Source organism: Dendrobates tinctorius, unplaced genomic scaffold (assembly GCF_039654945.1).
Source record: "Dendrobates tinctorius isolate UK_male_01 unplaced genomic scaffold, ASM3965494v1 ptg000116l, whole genome shotgun sequence".
NCBI lineage: Eukaryota > Metazoa > Chordata > Amphibia > Anura > Dendrobatidae > Dendrobates > Dendrobates tinctorius.
The window spans coordinates 44,703,037-44,721,011 of NW_027361784.1; the positions used below are offsets into that span (position 1 = coordinate 44,703,037).

The following is a 17,975-nucleotide window of genomic DNA, read 5'->3' on the forward strand; positions in this document are numbered from 1 at the left end:
GGTTGAAATACTGTGCAGTGAGATGGAAGATGGGGACGACGAGGAGTCCAGACTAGTACAGGGATTCCCTAGCGAGGAGACTTATTTGATTGTTTTCAATGTTGGGACAGCAATTTTTGGGGAGCACTATACTCTGGAGAAAGATAGATGGGGCCCACCATACACTGGAACATTCCAAAGGTGGACATCAGACACTGGAGCAGCATTTACAGGGCCCATTATACACTAGAGCATTAGAAATGGGGCCCATTATGTTTGGAGCATTATTTGGGCCCATAAGACAGTGGAGCTTCATCCATGGGGACCAACATATACTGTAGCATTATGTGGAGCTCATCATATACTGTTTCAAACATTATATGGGACCAATGATTCTGTATGGAGAAATAGATGGGCCTCGTCATGAGATGTAAAAAGTGAAGTATTTTTCATTGTACTATACCGCTATTTCTCTGCCGTATCGGAGCATGATGAGTTGTGGTATGTGTTAAAGGGGCGTTCTTTCGCCCAGGGCACATGAAAACCTGGAGCCAGCCCTACCCCCCCACAACTTTAGCCAAATAACCCCCATTTTTCAGTGCGTAACTTGTATTATGAAGTTAATTAAGGCTGACAAGCTTAAGTAAGAAGAATTGATGCTTTTGGCATTCAAATGAACACTGTAGGTGTGTTTCCTGTCCTCCTCTCACTGCCGACTTTTATTCCCCATTGACTTACATTGGGTTTCGTGTTTCGGGACGACCCCGACTTTTCCCTATAATCGGACGATCTTGCTTGACCCGACTTTTGGAAAAGTCGGGTTTCACGAAACGAAACTCGACCCTAAAAAACCAAAAGTCGCTCAACTCTAATCAGCACTAATCACATTGGAATGCATTGGCTCTGGAATAGGTGACGGGTGCAAACAATAATGAGCGTTTGGGTCAATAGATGAAGTTCTCACTTCTCAGGCTTCAGAGCTGAAATCTCCTAAAGTGTCCTTATGGTTCAAATGTCTGCACAGAATGGTTCAAATGTCTGCACACCAGCATCAAGCATCGGGGGAACATTATATACATGGATACAGAAAATACTGAACACATGGCATCTGAATTAATCTGGATGTGGTGAGCTCCCCCTAGTGGTGGCCATATAAATCTGTATGTAGTGAGCTCCCCCTAGTAGTGGCTGTATAAATCTGGATGTGGTGAGCTCCCCCTAGTGGTGGCTGTATAAATCTGTATGTAATGAGCTCTCTCTATTGGTGGCTATATAAATTTGTATATACTGAGCTCCCCCTAGTGGTGGCTGTATAAATCTGTATGTAATGAGCTCTCTCTATTGGTGGCTGTATAAATCTGTATGTAGTGAGCTCCCCCTAGTGGTGACTGTATAAATCTATATGTAGTGAGCTCCCCCTATTGGTAGCTCTATAAATCTGTATGTAGTGAGCTCCCTCTAGTGGTGGCTGTATAAATCTGTATGTAGTGAGCTCCCCCTTGTGGTTTCTGTATAAATCTGTATATAGCGAGTTTCCTCTAGTGGTGGCTCTATAGATCTTTATGCACTGAGCTCCCCCTAGTGGTGGCTGTATAAATGTGCATGCAGTGAGCTCCCTCTAGTGGTGACTGTATAAATCTGTATGCAGTGAGCTCCCTCTAGTGGTGGCTATATTAATGTGTATGTAGTGAGCTCCCCCTAGTGGTGGCTGTATAATTCTGTATGTAGTGTGCTCATCCTAGTGGTGGCTCTATAGATCTGTATGTAGTGAGCTCCCTCTAGTGGTGGCTGAATAAATGTGTATGCAGTGAGCTCCCTCTAGTGATGACTATATAAATCTGTATGTAAAGCGCTCCCTCTAGTGATGACTGTATAAATCTGTATGTAGTGACCTCCCTCTAGTGGTGGCCATATAAATCTGTATATAGTGAGTTCCCCCTAGTGGTGGCTGTATAAGTCTGTATGTAGTGGGCTCCCCCTAGTGGTGGCTGTATAAATATGTATGTAGTGAGCTCCCCCTATTGGTGGGTGTATATATCTGTGTGTAGTGAGCTCCCCTTAGTGGTGACTGTATAAATCTGTATGTAGTGAGCTCCCCCTAGTAGTGGCTGTATAGGTCTGTATGTAGTGAGCTCCCTCTAGTGTTGACTGTATAAATCTGTATGTAGTGAGATCCCCCTAGTGGTGAATGTATAAATCTGTATGTAGTGAGCTCCCTCTAGTGGTGGCTTTATAAATCTGTATGTAGTGAGCTCCCTCTAGTGGTGACTGTTTTAATCTGTCTGTAATGAACTCCTCCTATTGGTGGCTGTATAAATCTGTAAAAAATGAGCTCCCCCTAGTGATGGCTGTAGGCAGCCACTATATAACACAATATAATAATATCATAGCCAGAACAGTACTTTTGGGCAATGTCTTTTGGGTAGGAGTGGTAATTCTATGTAAAAAATTGCCTATATATTAGTGGCTACAGCTCTGCTGCATTGTCTATTGGAGTATGAAGTTCTCTGAAATTAGTCTCCTAAATTGTCAGAGCTTTGGAATACTGCTCTATTTACCATGCTTTACACTGCAGCTTTGCTTTTTCAAGTTAGTGCATAGAGACCTAATTTTGCTGAAAGCCAGACGAGTTAGCTCATTAATAGTGTTGAGCATTCCGATACTGAGTTCCAATACTTTTAGTATATCAAATACCGGAATCGGAAGTTCCCATAATGCAATGAGCCAGTTTGATTTTATTCAGCCTATGAGGATCCTAAGAAGTGTGGGCACATCCTGTTAGAGCATGTTAGGCATGTAACTACTGGCATGGCTGTGATTGGCTGCTGAAATGATGTCATGATGCACTATAAAAACCGCCGCCGCCATTTTGGGTTCACTCTGCTGTGAATTCAGTTAGGGATAGGACGCTGCTGTTCTGAGGGACAGTGTGACCTAGCGATTTGCTATATTGTGCTTTACCCAGGCTACTTTATCAACCGCTGCAACTTTCTTTAGCTTTGCAGCGCTGTTCACGCTGTAGAGTGTTCTGCAGCCACCTCCGGTTGTAGTACGCTCAGCGTGCGTCACTGCCTCATACATTGTCCTTTTTTTGCATTAGTGCTGCTCATTTTTCCAGATTTCTCCTATTAGTGTGGTTCCATCCGTATCCAGCTAGATTGGTTGCAAACACTATATAGGAGTAGATAGAGGAGCCTTTCTGCTGGCTTGTGCCCTGCAGCCCCAGCCAGATTAGTATTAGCCTATTTTTTGGAGCCTCTTCTATTGCATTTTAGGTTACCTTCCTGCATTGTAATAGCTACAAAAAGTTTGTGATACTATCGGTTTTACATCTTTGGGCACATCCAGTGTCTTTTTGTGAAAAAAAAAAGTTAATAAAGTTCACCAAACACTCCACTTTACTGTTGTGTGGGCCACATTAGCTCATATTAAAGTCTAGTCCACACTTTATAAAATTAGTGTTTCTTATACCTGTTAGCAGCTGTTCAGGAATAAGCACACTAAGCCCTTAGTACTTTTCTGCCTATCTTTATCAATCTACCAAGATGAAGAAGGCAGGGCATAAGGCACGTGGTCGTGTGCGTGGAGTTTCTGCAGGGAGAGGACGTGGGAATTCTGTGCCTGCTGCGGGCACCAGTAACTCAGCATCCCCCAGTTTTCCCAGGGAACAGTCCTTTATGCACTGCTTTGTAGGAGCTCGCCGTACCCCACTGCTGCGGGATGAACAAATTGAAGCCGTTGTCGGATGGATGTCAGCTAACGCATCGACTTCAATTACTTCCACATCGTCTCAGATCCAGAGCACTGAAGAGCACCCATCTGTCTCTTCACCACCTGCCAAATTGCCCAGGCAGTCAGAGAGCCCTGGACAGGAGCCATCTCTACTTCTGTTCTCTGAATCTGTAGGCTTGGAAAGAGGGGGCCAGCCAAGCAGCATTCCAGAATGTGAAGAAGAGGTAGTATGCAGTGATGCGCAACAGCTTTGTCTCTCTGAATCTGAAGAGGCGGGTGGGCCAGTGCCTATGGTCAGCACACCTCAGTACGCATCTGATGATGAGACTCAGGTGCCACTTTCTGGTGCGTACTGTGCTGTCGAGACTACCCAGGAGAAGCAGTCGTTTGAAGATGATGAGGTCCTTGACCCATCATGGCGTGAGGTACAGGAAGGTGGTGGGAGCAGCTCTGAGGAAGAGATTTCCCGAATGGCCAAAAAAGGAGGGAGAGGGAGGGAGCAGACTCGGTTGCCTGTAGCCTCCACTTCGGCACCCGTTAGGAGCATGCCTCTTCCAAAACCCAAAACGGGCGCTCCCAAGACTTGCAGTGCGTGGTCCTTTTTTGACACAGTTGCAGATGACATTTGCTTTGTCAAATGCAAGCTGTGTCATCAGAGAGTCAAAAGAGGGAAAAATGTCAGCAACCTGAATACCACAAATATGTGGAAACATGTGCGGACCAAGCACGTGGTGGAGTTACAAAGACACACTGAAGACCTAGGCCAACCTACAGCACCACCTACCACCTCTTCAGCTCATGTTGTAGCCTCTTCCTCCAGCTCACACACAGCTGGTTCGGCTTCCTCACAGGATCGCCAAGGAAGAACCTCTGGCACTGTTGTACAGTGACACAGTGTCATTCCACCCACAGCACCACGTTCCCTGTCATCCTCACAGTCCCAGGCCAGTCTAGAGCCATCGGTAGCACAGGCATGGGAGAAAAGGCGACCATACTCGGCAAACCATCCCCGAGCGCAGGCTCTGAATGCTGGCATTGCAAAACTGTCCCTTGAAATGCTCTCATTCAGGCTGGTGGAGACTGACACCTTCCGTAACGTCATGGCATTGGCAGTCCCACAATACACCGTGCCCAGCCCCTTTTATTTCAGCAGGCAAGCTGTCCCTGCCCTGCAAAAGCATGTGGAGGGAAAAATTAAACATGCACTACTAAACGCTGTCAGTAGCAAGGTCCACCTGACCACCGATGCGTGGACCAGTAACCATGGACAGGGACGATATCTTTCCCTCACTGCCCATTGGGTCAATGTTGTGGAGCCGGGTACAGATCTTGAGAGTGGCGCTGTACGTGTTCTGCAAACTCCAAGGATTGCAGGAATCCAGTCTGTACACATTGACTCCTCCTCATACTCCAGTTCCTCTGAATCAGCGCTGCAGGAGCCGTCACAGTCTACCTCCACATGGACCCATGAATGCTTACCTGTTACGACCGATATAAGCACAGCCGTGGCCAAACGTCAACAGGCCATATTGAAATTAATTTCTTTGGTGAATCGAAGCCACACAGCGCAGGAGCTCTGGAATGCCATCAAGCAGGAGAGCGACGTGTGGTTTGTGCCAGCGAATCTCCAGCCAAGCATGATAGTGTATGACAATGGCCGAAATCTGGTGGCAGCTCTGGGCCTAGGCAACCTCACTCACATCCCATGTCTGGCACATGTGCTCAACTTGGTTGTGCAGAGTATTTTGAGGGACTATCCGGATCTTGATGCACTGCTGCACAATGTCCGCATAGAGTGCGCTCACTTGCGGAGTTCCAGCATGGCAAGATCGCGCATTTCAGCTCTGCAGCGCCGATTCCGCCTTCCGGAACATCGCATCATATGTGACCTACCCACCAGGTGGAATTCAGCCTTATATATGTTGGAGCGGTTGTGTGAGCAGCAGGCAGCAGTAATGGAGTACCAGCTGCATCAGGCGCAAACAAGTCGCACTGCGCGCCGTTCATACTTCACCACCACTGAGTGGGCCTCTATGAAGGACATCTTCCACGTTTTGCGTGCCTTCGATGATTCCATGCGGATGGCGCATGCAGATGATGCACTAGTCAGCATGACTATCCCCCTTATCTGCCTGCTTGAAAAAGCACTGCAAGCACCAAGGGAGGAGGTTGTGGAAGAGGTGGAGGATGAGGAGTCACAAATGCCATCTGCTTCTCGACAGTCTGCGCAACGTGGTTCCTCACAAAGGCCTAGGCAGGTGACACTTTGTGAGGAGGATGAGGAGGAGTCAATGGAGGAGGATGACATCTGTCCAGAGGAGGGAGGTACACAATGCTCTAGTAGTCAGTATGCAGAGCGAGGGTGGGGTGATGCAGAGCAGGCGGAGATGACACCTCAAGCAGGGGACAGCGGTTCTTGGTCAGTTGGCAGTCTGCAGCACATGGTTGATTTCATGCTGCAGTGCCTGAGAAATGACCGCCGCATCGCCCACATTCTCAACACGGCTAATTATTGGGTCTACACCCTCCTAGATCCTCGCTACTGGGACAACTTACAAAGCCTCATAACACCGTTGAACCGGGAGCATAAAATGCGGGAGTACCAAGACACACTGGTGCATTCCATCATGTTCTCCATTCCACCCGAGAGCAGTGCTGCTAGTGCTTTACAAAGCAGCTCAGTGCATCGAGGCAGTGGAGGAAGCTCTGCACAAAGAGGGAGCAGAAGCAGAACCTCAGCACAAGGCAAGACCAGTATGGCCCAAATGTGGCAAAGTTTTGTGTGCCCGCCACAAATGTCTACACCATCACAGACGGCTCCAGTCAACAGGAGGCAACATTTCCGTCAGATGGTGACAGACTACATGTCTTGCCCTCTCAGTGTTCTCCCACACGGCTCTTCCCCCTTCAAGTTTTGGGTCTCTAAGCTGGATACATGGCCAGAGCTTATCCAGTATGCATTGGAGGTGCTGGCCTGCCCTGCTGCTAGTGTATTATCGGAACGCGTCTTTAGTGCCGCAGGTGGTGTACTAACAGACCTTCGCATGCGACTATCCTCCGATAACGTTGACCGGCTTACTTTTCTGAAAATGAACAAGGCCTGGATCTCGCAGGAATTTGCCAGTCCTCTTCCAGATTAAATAATTGGTTGGCAACAGTATCCAGGTCTCCTGTTGTGTTCATGTTTCTACCACCTGAACTGTAATCCCTGGGCTCCAACACCGCCAGTTGCTGCTCATAAGCGCCGTCTGCACAGTCAACACATGCTCCAGTGTTATTGGTGTTCAGTAACGTCAGCTGATCCCCTGCTGTGTGTCTGGCAATGTCTCCTGCTCTGTCCACATTCACACTACTACTGATATTAAACTTTCTCCAATTAGGCCTCTGGCTACACTCTGTTTCTACTGTAATCCCTGGGCTCCAACATCGCCAGTTGCTGCTCAGAAGTGTCTTTGGCACGGGTACTCCCTCCTGCCCAGCCTGGTTCCTGCACGCCAGCTGTTTCCGGGTAGTGTCAACGTCACTTTGCCTCCAATACGTTGTATTGTTGTGTTGCGGTCGGGCTTGCCGACTATGGTGCCTGCAGTTTAGGTGCTTCCTATGTGGGCTGCGGGATCTGGCAATGAAGGCTGGTTCCGTAGTGCCAATAGGACAAGCTCCCCCTGTAGGACTGTGGGTTTCGGTAACTCCGGCCAGCTCGCGGCCTTGCAACTTTTTTTTTCATTTGTACCTTCTGCTGCCTATCTGAGTTCCAGTACCATTAGCTGGTTCTTTGGAAGTCAATCTTGAATATGTCCCCCTGGGTTCCCGTAGCGTCAGCTGGTTCCAGGCAGAGCCTTTGGCATAGGTGCCTCCTTCTCGGTTTCTGAGTTCCACCAATGTCTGCTGGTCCTTGGTAGTGCTTTCTGGCACAGGTACCTCCTGCTTAGTAACCAGGTTCCAGTACCATCAGCTGGTCCTCGGTAGTTCCATTGGCTCTTGTACCTTCGGCTACGCATTCAGGTTCCAGTACCGTCAGCTGGTTCTCAGCAGTTCCTCAGCCTTCTTGTACCTTCTGCTACATTTCCAAGTTCAAGCTTTTTGAAATGGTTTTTGGTAATCACTCTGGATCTCCCTGACGACGACCCTAAAGACGACAACCCTGAAGACCACCCCGAAGAAGACGACGACCCCAAAAACGACGACCCTGGAGACGACGACCCTGAAGACCACCCCGAAGAAGACCAAGAAGATGACCCTGAAGAGGATGATTAAGGAGAAAGTGTGGGAGAAGTAAAAAAGAAGGTGAAGAGCATGGAAGTAGTGAAACATACATATCTGACAAAATATAATAGAGGTTAACAAAGTCAATATCTTTGTAACTCTGAACGTCTTAAAAAAAAAAATAATAATTCCTGCTATTCCATTTGATTGGGCTAAACCTCTATGCCTTTAATGTCTCCTCCACCAACCCAATACATTCTACATTATTAGTTGTTTTCCTTCATGTAGAATTAACCTACAAGGAAAGTAAGGGTTTATTTTCATTCCGATATTTCTGTCCCATTGACTTGCATTGGTTTCCGGTATCGGAATCGGCGATATCCGATACTTTTGGGGTATCGGTCCGATCCAATCCGATCCGATATTTCCCGATATCGGAAGGGATCGCTCAACACTACTCATTAATGACAAACAACTAAATCCCTGAGGATAAAACTCAGATGTTCAGATAAATGCTGGACACAGCAGCAAGGAGGAGCCTCGAAAAGAGTGAGGAGCCTTATGATCACCCGCTGATCTCAGTCACAGTCTTATGACATTTATTTAGCATCTTACAAGCAGAGGACACACAATGCCAGGGGCCATAAAATACATCGACAAATAACATCACTAACGTCAGCGCCCCCGCCCCCCCCCAAGCGACGCACATAAAAGTGCAGCAGGTGCGGACAGGGCGCAGACACGCAAAGCTGAATTCCTGCGGCAATGCTCGTCTGCAAGTGTCTACAGGAAAGACCTCTCATTGTACCAAGAAAGTCAGCGCTGCCGCAGCTTATTGGGTGATGACTGCCAGTGTGATCACTTACTGCATGGTGAAGTGTCTGGAGGCACATAGTAAAGCCTCCATCCACCTGTCCACCAGGGAATACGGCCACGGCCAACCACTGCTGTGATAGGTGTACGTGGAACTAGTGCGAGGATATTCATTAGAATTATATTACAAGTACTAAGAGTAGTAAATAGCTTGCCAATGCTGCTGAAAGTGTGGCTGCTGGGAGAAAAATAATTTTTTTTTCCTCCCAGGAGCCGCCGGCTTTCAGTCGTAGAGGCATGCATGGAGCAGATCACTGCTAGCTCTCCCCAAACGTTTGATTGACAGCTTACTGCTGTCCTCAGATACCCTGAAAAGATGGTTGACAATGAAAAAGAAGGAGTGTGCTTACAGCATAGAGAGCGGTGACTGTAGTTGCGTCACGCACACTTGTACGACTGAAAGCCGGCAGCCGCCGGGAGAAATGTCACTTTTTACCTCCCCGTAAGAAAGTAAGACAGCATTTATCTGCAGAGCAATCCTATGTAACCTAAATAGCAAAAATAGAAACAAAAGGATAAAAATCCTGTCACTTTCTACCCAATTTTATAAATTCTATAAATGACAGCACTAAAAAGAAGAAGATAAAACAAAGTGTCACATGGCCCGGCAGCTGAGAGACAAGAACAAAACTTTAGACAGTCATTAAAGGGAATGCTTTTTAAAAGAATACTTATTATTTAACTCTGGTACTTTTGTGCTTTTAATTTTTATAATGGTTTATTTTTTTCTTTACATATTACAGTCTCTATTAAAAAAAATGTACGGTATATACTGTATATTGAAGCATCTAATGAGCATGTGCAAAGGTCAAATGTGTACAGAAGGAGGAGGTGAGCTGTGACATCACCTGTTATGATTGGTGGATCCAGTATTATCATCTGTATACAGAGATGTTATAAATCATTGTACAGGAGGAGGAGGAGGTGAGCTGTGACATCACCTATTGTGAATGGTGGATAATGTGTTATTTACTGTATATAGAGGTGCTATCAATCATTGTACAGGAGGAAGAGGTGAGCTGTGACATCATCTATTGTGATTGGTGGATAGTGTATTATCTACTGTATTATCTACAGTATATACAGGTGTTATCAGTCATTGTACAGGAGGAGGAGCTGAGCGGTGACATCACCTATGGGGAATGGCGAATCCTGTCTTATCTACTATATATAGAGGTGTACTCAGTCACAGTACAGGAGGAGAAGGAGGTGAGCTGTGACATCACCTATTGTGAATGGTGGATCCTGTGTTATCTACTGTATATAGAGGTGTTATTAGTCACTGTGCAGGAGGGAGAGGAGGTGAGCTGTGATATCACCTATTGTGAATAGTGGATCCTGTGTAACCTTCTGTATATAGAGGTGTTATCAGTCCTTTTACAGGAGGAGGAGGTGAGCTGTGACATCACCTATTGTGATTGGTGACTGGTGTATCAGTATATAGGGGTGATATCTGTCATTGTTTTCCTGCCTCTGATGGTAAGGAGCCTGCTGAAAAGTCTTCCTGAAAAGACCATTAGCACGAGTCTAAAAATAGCCCCAGTGACCAGGGTGACAATTGCATGATTATAAAGTTTATTTTTATCAATAAATATTGTTATATGAAAATAAAAAATCACCAACATTTTTAAGAAAATACCTATAACGCAGCTTCTCTGTCCGGCCTGGTCATTAGGGGGCTTAGTATTTGTAGTATCTGTAGTGAGGGTATAATTGTTACTTCCAGATAGCAGCAGAAGCCTCATTTCCACCATTATCTGATAATAACTATTCATTTCTTTCATGTTATCGTCCTGTCATCGACACATTGTCATCATCACCAGTCCTGATGTTCTGTCCTATTAATATCAGTACTAGAAGTAATAAAGAAGTAAATGTAGCACTGACAGGCCGCTGGGATAATATGATTTAATATACGTTTACACAGGACTGCAGGTGTCCCCTCAATGAGTCATCAGAAGAAGCAGAGAACCACTGTAGCCTGAAGCGGTTACTGACGCAGGACTGCTATATCTGCAGTGGGGAGATAGTGACGTGTGCGGGTGTAAACCTATACAGGAGTGATCTTTATTTCTGCATCCAGTTGCTCGGCAGCTGACTCCAGGCTCCCACAGTGGGATTGTGCTACTTTTTTATTGTCGCAATTTTATCGACATTTTGGAAAATCATCTAAAAAATATATATTTCAGCACTCGCTCCTAACAAAGAATTGTAACGTTCCCGTCGCACGACAGCTTATAAAACTGTCAGCCAGCCTCCTCCTCAAACTTTTGTAAACTTTTAAAAACTTTTATAAAACTTTTCTGCCATTATTGTTAAACATATAAATTGCAGCAATAGAGGAAGATTACTAAACTCTAAGCGTAGTATTACAGGTAGTGCCATCGTCGTTATTGTGTATACTTTTCCTCTGATTTTGGTTTCTAAACACTGTTGTAAAATACTGACTAAAAACTGAACGTGTGAACGTGGCTTATGGCTCCTCATAGCAGACTACAAAATGCACAAAAGTATCTGCAGTCTGGTGAAAAAACCACTTTTTGAGCTGAGAGGTCAATTCTTGAGATGAGTGACTCATTTGAAAAGCGAATCCAAGTAGCCTTGAATTTAAAAAAAAAAAAAACTACGATTTTGTGGGATACAAATTTCGTGATATTCAATTTGCGGGAATCAAGTGAAATGGCTGACAGTCAACTGCTGGAATTTGCCTGGATTTAACAGGGCCAGGAATAGATGCTGTCTACATTGGTCTGGTCACCAGTGGAGTACTCGTTGGGCATCTTGGCTGACTTCCAGTGCCTGGCACCTTCGGTATCTTCTCCGCCGTCTACACTGCAATGTCATGGCGGCATGCAACATCATGACGTGTGTTATTCACCGTCATATTTAGTGTCGAGCACTAAAAGATGCAGAAGAAGCTGATTACCAGAATGTCAGGTGCTGAAAGATGCTGGTAACAGGCGGGCACTGGAAAATGTCCAAGATGCTGAGTGATAGAAGATGTCAAGCACTGGAAGATGCATAAGATGCCAGGCACCTGAAGATGTCGAAGATGCTGAGTGCTGAAAGACGCCAGGCACTGGAAGTTGCCTAAGATTCTTGGCACCAGAAGATGTCCAAGAGGCTGAGTGCTGGATGATGCCTGGCAATGGAAGACGCCTACAAAATGTTGGGTACTGGAAGATATCCAAGATGCTGAATGCTGGAAGATGACGGGCATCAGAAGATTTCCAAGATGCTAAATGCTGGAAGATGCCGGGCACTGGAAGACATCTAAGATGTTAGGCACTGGAAGATATCCAAGATGCTGAATGTTGGAAGATGCCTGGCACCAGAGGATATCCATGATGCTTAGTTATGGAAGATGTCAAGCACTGGAAGACACCTAATATGTTGGGCACAGGAACATGTCCAAGATGCTAAATGCTGGAAGATGCCGGGCACTGGAAGACATCTAAGATGTTGGGCACTGGAAGATGTCCAAGATGCTAAATGCTGGAAGATGCCTGGCACCAGAAGATGTCCAAGATGCTGAGTGATGGAAGATGCCTGGCAATGGAAGACGCCTAAGATGCCAGGCACCAGAAGATGTCCAAGATGCTGAATGCTGGAAGATGCCTGGCAATGGAAGATGCCTACAAAATGTTGGGTACTGGAAGATATCCAAGATGCTGAATGCTGGAAGATGACGGGCACCAGAAGATGTCCAAGATGCTGAGTGATGGAAGATGTCAAGCACTGGAAGACACCTATTAGGTTGGGCACTGGAAGATGTCCAAGATGCTAAATGCTGGAAGATGCCGGGCACTGGTAGACATCTAAGATGTTAGGCACTGGAAGATATCCAAGATGCTGAATGTTGGAAGATGCCTGGCACCAGAAGATATCCATGATGCTCAGTGATGGAAGATGTCAAGCACTGGAAGACACCTAACATGTTGGGCACTGGAAGATGTCCAAGATGCTAAATGCTGGAAGATGCCTGGCACCAGAAGATGTCCAAGATGCTGAGCACTAGAAGCACTAGAAGATGCCTAAGATGCTTGGCACCAGAAGATGTCCAAGATGCTGAATGCTGGAAGATGACGGGCACCAGAAGATGCCCAAGAAGCTAAGTGATGGAAGATGTCAAGCACTGGAAGACACTTAAGACGTTGGGCACTGGAAGATGTGCAAGATGCTAAATCCTGGAAGATGCTAGTCACTGGAAGGCACATAAGATGTTGGGCACTGGAAGATGTCCAAGATGCTGAATGTTGGAAGATGCCTGGCACCAGAAGATGTCCAAGATGCTGAGTGATGGAAGATGCCGGGCCTAGAAGATGCTTAAGATGACTGGCACCGGAAAATGTCCAAGACGCTGAGTGATGGAAGATGCTGGGTACTGGAAGACATCTATGATCCTGGGCACCAGAATATGTCTGAGATCTTGAGTGATGGAAGATGCCAGGTACTGGAAGATATCCAAGATTCTGAGTGCTGGAATATGCCGGGCACCGGAAGAAGTCCAAGATGTTGAGTGCTCGAAGATGCTGGGCACTGGAAGATATTCAAGATTCTGAGTGATGGAAGAGGCCGGGCACTGGAAGATACTTAAAATGCTGAGCGATGAAAGATGCAAAAGATGACTCGCTCTGGAGATGCAAGGATCTCCGGCATTGGAAGTTGCCAAAGATGCCAAGCACTGGAAAAGTATGTTGGGCACCTGAAGATTCCAAAAATGGCCATGCAATAGAGGATGGTGAATATGACATATACCAGATGCCGGGCACCAGAATAATTCACAGATGCGTAAAGCCATTAGACACCCAAGATGTTGGGCACCGTAAGATGCCTAAGTTTCAAGATGTTTTATACGGCCCAGTTAAGACCCATTAGTGACGAAGCAAAATAAGACGACGGAAGTGGAACTGTGCAGCAGGACAGGTGACAGTTGCCTAAGTATAATAGTTTTTATTACTTGTTACTAAATTCAGATTTGCCATTTCTGCTCAGTATCTAAGATGCCCGCTTTTATTACCCCACCACGTGGTTTAAGTTTAGGCCAGGTGCAGTTCCAATTGGAGATGAGCAGGACATTAAATTACAAACTCTTCTAGGCACTAAGGGAGAAGACATTCTATGTACACCTCTGCAGTATAGGTTAGAGCTATATACGCAACATATCAGAGAAATAACATTACCTACCTAGTACACGTTCCCAGGCATCCAGGGTTAGCAGTGTGAGGCAGACTTTGGGTAAGAATGTCCCCGGCAGTGATGCCAACTCTCGCCCAGATGAGATCAGTCTCAGCAACAAGTTAGTCAAGTTGTCCAAACTACATCCCAAAATCCCAGAAGAGGCGAGAAGACGAGGAGGGCAGAGAATCCGCTAAACATAAATGAAATTCCAGAGTTGGTTGGTGGTTGCTGCCAAGACAATGATCCGAAAGCTGGTGCAGAAGGGACAGAAGCTGAATGCAGGGAGGGGATGTGAGAGCACAAGTGTGGGGTAGACCAAGGGAGGCTGAGCTGTCTGGGACTGCACAGAGGAGGGGCGGCCGGAGGGAGGATATAGGGTTACAGGAGCCACCATAGAAGACACAATTATAGAGCAACTCCACTTTTCTGGGTATTTCTGTCCCCTTACTGCAGACTCGGAAATAACCTAACAGTGTGACAGGGACAGGCCACCGCAGAAGGGGGATGAAGGGCGAGGGGCATTCTCAGAGAGTAACTTTGGGTACAGTCATTTCAGGCAGATACATGAGCCAAGGCAACACAAAGCCTGCAAAGTGATGATTGTTCATAGGAAGGCACCGGTAAAGCTTTCAGAAAGATGGAAAGGGAAACAAGAGTAAAGAACAGCACCTAGTAAAAGAGTTGGGTGCAAAGTTTCTTAGATATATACCAGTTATTATAAATATATACAAAATGGAAGCAGCACACCATTTCTATAGTGCAAAAAAAAGCTGTTATAATGGTCCATTGTGTAAACGGTCCAGCACTGTGTGTGAGCCTTATTCAAGCATCCTTCTTGAGGAAAGCTCACACACAGAAAAATCGACAGATAGATAGATAAATAAATAGATATAGATAATAAACAGATAGAAACATGGGCGTACCCAGGACCAAAACTAGGGGGTGGGCAAGCCATGGTTGGGTGCATGGCAAATTATAGGCCACGCTCCAGTCACACCAATTTCACAACTAGTCACACCCATATCCATGCCCCAATCACACCCATTTAGTACTGCTGATCACACTGACTGGTACTGAGGGCACAGGGGCTGCCACTATGGGCACAGTGGCTGCTACTGAGGAAAAGAAAGAACAGAAAGAGAGAAAAAAGAACAGAGAGAGAGAAAGAAAGAAAGAACAGAGAAAGAAAGAACAGAGAGAGAAAGAAAGGAAGAACACAGAGAGAGAAAGAAAGAACAGAGAGAGAAAGAAAGAGGAGAAAGAAAGAACAGAGAGAAAGAAAGAAAGAAAGAAAGAAAGAAAGAAAGAAAGAAAGAGAAAGAAAGAAAGAAAGAAAGAAGAAAGTAAGAACAGAGAGAGAAAGAAAGAGGGGAAAGGGAAAAGAACAGAGAGAGAGAAAGAAAGAGGGAACAGAAAGAATGAACAGAGAGAAAGAATGAAAGAATGAATGAAAGAGAGAAAGAAAGAAAGAACATAGTGAGAAAGAAAGAGGGGAAGAAAGAACAGATAGAAAGGGGAAAGAAAGAACAGGGAGAAAGAAAGAAAGAAAGGAGGAACAGAGAGAGAAAGAAACAACAGAGAGAGAAAGAACAGAGAGAGAGAAATATAGAGGGGAGAGAATGAATGAATGAAAGAAAAAGAAAGAGTGGAAAAAAGAACAGAGAGAGAAAGAAAGAGAGAGAAAGAAAGAGGGGAAGAAAGGAAGAAAGAACAGAGAGAGTGAAAAAGAAAGAGAACTGAGAGAGAAAGAACAGAGAGAGAAAAAAGAACAGAGAGAGAAAGAAGGAAGAACAAAAACAGAGAAAGATGGGAAATAATGAATGAAAAAAAAGAAAGAAAGAGGGAAAGAAAGAACAGATAGAAAGAAAGAAAGAAAGAACAGAGAGGGAAAGAAAGAACAGAGAGAGAAAGAAAGAGCAGAGAAAGAAAGAGCAGAGAAAGACAGAACAGAGAGAGAAAGAAAAAGAAAGAAAGAAAAAAACAGAGAAATAAAGAACAGAGAGAGATAAAGAAAGAGGGGACAGAAAAAAGAACAGAGAGAAAGAAAGAGGGGAAAGAAAGAACAGGGAGAGAGAGAAAGAAATAACAGAGAAAGAAGAAAGAACAGGGAGAGAGAGAAAGAAAGGGGAAATAATGAATGAAAAAAAGAAAGAAAGAGGGGAAAGAAAGAACAGAGAGAGAGAAAGAAAGAAAAAAGAAAGAAGCTAAGAACAGAGAGAGAAAGAAAGAAAGAACAGTGAAAGAAAGAACAAAGAGAGAAAGAAGATAGAACAGAGAGAGTGAGAAAGAAAAAGGGGAAATAATGAATGAACACACAGAGATAGAAAGAAAGAACAGAGAGGGGAAGAAAGAACAGAGAGAGAAAGAAAGAACAGAGAGAGAAAGAAATAACAGAGAGAGAAAGAAGAAAGAACAGGGAGAGATAAGGAAAGAGGGGAAAGAATGAATGCAAGAAAGAAAGAGGGCAAAGAAAGAACAGAGAGAGAAAGAAAGAACAGAAAGAACAGAGAGAGAAAGAAAGAAAGAAATAACAGAGAGAGAAAGAAAGAACAGAGAGAGAAAGAACAGAGAGCATGAGAAAGAAAGAGGGGAAATAATGGAAGAAAGAGGGGAAAGAAAAACAGAGAGGGAAAGAACAGAGAGAGAAAGAGAAAGAAAGAAAGAACAGAGAGAGAAAGAAAGAACAGAGAGAAAAAGAAAGAACAGAGAGAAAAAGAAAGAACAGAGAGAGAAAGAAAGAACAGAGAGAGAGTGAGAAAGAAAGAGGGGAAATAATGAAAGAAAGAGGGGAAAGAAAAAGCAGAGAGGGAAAGAACAGAGAGAGAAAGAAAGAACAGACAGAGAAAGAAAGAACAGAGAGAGAAAAAAAGAAAGAACAGCGAGAGAAAGAAAGAACAGAGAGAGAAAGAAAGAGGGGAAGAAAGGAAAAAGAACAGAGAGAGAAAGAGGGGAAAGAAAGGAAGAAAGAACAGAGAAAGAAAGAACAGAGAAAGAAAGAAAGAAAGAAAGAACAGAGAGAGAGAAAGAAAAAAAGAAAGATTTGAGAGTGAAAGAAAGAACAGAGAGAGAAAGAAACAGAGAGAGGAGATTCTATAAAGATACTATAGCAGCCCAGCTCCCATTGTAATGCCCACCTGAGCCTCCCAGTGCAGGACATATCATGATCCGTTCACATGGCTGGCATCCCCGATTCCAAGGTGATCCTGCTGTCTGCACTGTCGGAGGACGACACGGTGATGGATCTGAAGCATTCCCTGAAGTGCCTCCATGGTTCCGTCACAATCTCTTCCCAAATTACCTAATTTACGGTCAGCTTACAGCATGTCACTTCCAATGGAATGTCCTGTGTGAGTTTTAAAGTGCTCCTCGGGGCTCCGCCGTGTACTCCAGCGTCTGCAGGAAAAGTAAGTACCCGGCCAGGACAGTGGGACAGAATCTCAAAATCTGGACTGTCCCTCTGGATCCGGGATGGCTGGGAGGTATGAATGCTCCCCACCATACACCTTGTACACGCACAGCTCTGCACATCTCATATACACACAGTTCCACTTTGTATGCCTCGTTCAAACACGGCTCCGCTCTGTACACCTCTCACACACACGGCTCCACTCAGTACACACATGGCTCCACTCAGTATAAACCTCATACATCTTGTTCACATGCGACCAAGCTCCGTAAACCTCGTACACACACATGGTTCCACTCTGTAAACCTTGTACATATGTGGCTCTGCTCCATACACCTCATTCACACGCTGCTCTGCTCCATACACCTTGTACACACACATGACTCCACTCCGTAAACCTTGTACACATGCGGCTCTGCTCCATACACCTCGTTCACACGCAGCCTCACTTCTTATACCTTGTACTCATGCGGCTCCACTCCGTACACGTACACACGCGGCTCCGCTCCATATGCCTCGTACACATGCGGCTCTGCTCCGTACACATGCAGCTCCACATCGCACACCTGCTTCACACGCGGCTCCGCTCCGTATACCTTGC

General features: G+C 45.4%; 1 protein-coding gene across 1 annotated transcript in view; it reads right to left on the reverse strand.

Moving 5' to 3' along the window:
* COL22A1 (collagen type XXII alpha 1 chain) overlaps positions 1-14,263 on the reverse strand; it is a 608,111-nt gene extending 593,848 nt beyond the window's left edge. The window contains exon 1 of the mRNA XM_073590381.1: positions 13,975-14,263. The gene's annotated coding sequence lies outside the window, so the exon portion shown is untranslated. The remainder of the gene's footprint in view (positions 1-13,974) is intronic.
* Positions 14,264-17,975: the final 3,712 nt, after the last annotated feature.